Consider the following 2,500-nt stretch of genomic DNA (forward strand, 5'->3'; position numbering starts at 1 on the left):
GAATGCTTTAAAATAAAGTGTGTTATTTATTAATAATAATAATAATAATAATAATAATAATAATAATAATAATAATAATAATAATAATAATAATAATAATAATAATAATAATAATAATAATAATAATAATAATAATAATAATAATGATTTGAGAATGATTAGGGTCATTTATAGTTTTCTCCAGCTGATAAGTGATTAAAATTGGGTCCATGAGTTGGTTTTTTGCAACGAAAAGTTGTACAGTTGTGGAAATCTAAGGGAAGTACACTTCGTATTTCACCTGCAGTAGACGTAGTATACAAAAAATATAGGGGACACATTACTACTCTTACCACTACTATTAGCTGTCGCAGTAGTAGTAGTAGTAGTAGTAGTAGTAGTAGTAGTAGTAGTAGTAGTAGTAGTAGTAACAATATTATGAGGGAAAAATTCTTTTACGTTCCAACAATTATAATTGTTGGAACGTTAAAGAATGAATAATTATTCATCAGCCGGAGGTACTCATTGTACTAACCTCCACAGGAAATGGAAATTTAATAGTAACGCATTCGTAAAAAAATAATAAATAATAATATTTGCAAATTGTATTTTTAAATAGCAGTTTATTTGGAGATTGCAATGCATTTGAAAACTGCAATATATTTGTAAATTGCAATGTGTTTGCTAAGTCAATGTATTTAGATATGCTACATACTTGCAAATAGCAAAATGCTTGCAAATTGCAAAATACTTACAAGTTACAACGTATTTGCAAATTCCAATGTTAATACCTAATTATGTTGAATTGACTTGTGAAATAAGTTTACTTACATTTTTGTTCCTGCTAAGAAACTCTCCGGCTACTTCTCTTTATCCTCAAGCTTTGATGTTCTTTCTTCGTTTCGTAGAATAAAAAAAATGAAATATCAATTAATAATTCATTCTCCTATACATAACTGCCATTGGCAAAATCACCACACACATGTTTACCTATATATATATATATATATATATATATATATACTGAAGAACTGCAGGGGGTAATAGATGTGACCCCTGAGCGAGATATGAAAATTGTGATTGGCGGCTTCAATGCTAAAGTTGGAAGAAATAATGAATTGGTAGCGATTGAGATAGGTGTCGAGGGTCTTGGCGAAGTTGCAAATGAAAATGGAGCACATTTCATAGGTTTCTGTTCGGCAACAATCTTGTCATTGGAGGTACTCTTTTTCAACACAATAACATTCACAAGTATACATGGACTTCATCATGTGGTAATTAAAAAAATCATATAGATCATATTGCCATTAATAAAGAGAGAATAATGATTCAGAGAAATGTATGAAGCTATATAGGTGCAGATGTTGGTAGAGATCACCAGCTCCTCATTGCCACACTGAAGTTAAAACTGACAACAGCCAACAGAAAGAAAGATAGAATAACTAGGTTTGATACAACTAAGCTTTGAGAAGAAGAGCACAGAGAAACATTTGCAATTGAATGTAGGAATCGATTTATTTACAGTTTTAGAGATTTTAAGAGACGAAGAATACCAAATTAATGAAGAATGGTGTGATATTAAGAACATAAATCAGTCAGTTTGTAGTGAATTCTTGGACATGCAATTACAAGGAAAAGGCCATGGATATCTCATGATACTTTGGATACTATAAAAAGGAGACTAAGACAAAATTTGATTGTTGAAAGTTTTCGAGGAAGTAATAAAAATTACAGAGTAGAGCATACTAAGTATTCCAGTATTGACATTGAGGTAAAAAAAAAAAGCCAGGAATGACTGGAGAGAACATTTAGACAGTAAAGCAGATGAGGCTGACAAAGGTATGAATTTAGGGAGTGGATATGGTATAAGAATATCTAGTAGAATCATTAATAAAATATCGAATGGGGACAAAGAAGAAGAAGCATATTCCCATCAAAAAGAGAGATGGGTCTGTTATAGCATCGGAAGATGAAGAAAGACAACGTTGGATGGAACACTTTAGTGAGGTTATGAATAGGAGATATGAAGAGAATAATTTAATTGATATTGCTGAAGCTGATGAAGACCTTGATGTGTCCATGAATGAATTTAGTATGTTTGAGGTCGAAGCTATCCTAAAAAAATAAAGAGATGAAAAGCCCAGGGATACGATGGAATAACTGCTGAGATGGTACTGGCCGAAAATGAAGTGACTCACAGACTACTTACAATCTTGTAAGTAGTCTAGGAGTCACTTCATTTTTTGTAGAATGTGGCATGAAGAGGCAAAACCTAATGATCCATTATTGAGCTAGCTAAGGAGCTCAAATTTCGTCAGCCAAAAGACTAATGTTTTATATTTCTAAGCCACACCTACACCCTAGGTCAAAGGTCAATGAATAGGAGGTATTAGAGCTAAAATGTATCTGGACCTTAAAAACTTTGAACAGCTATTTACGGACGTTGACGTCGACGGAAACCACGGTGCCAACTCCATCCCTGACCTAAAGCTGACTATGAAAAGAACAACAGTTATAAGTT

This window comes from Palaemon carinicauda, chromosome 17 (genome assembly GCF_036898095.1).
Source record: "Palaemon carinicauda isolate YSFRI2023 chromosome 17, ASM3689809v2, whole genome shotgun sequence".
Lineage (NCBI taxonomy): Eukaryota > Metazoa > Arthropoda > Malacostraca > Decapoda > Palaemonidae > Palaemon > Palaemon carinicauda.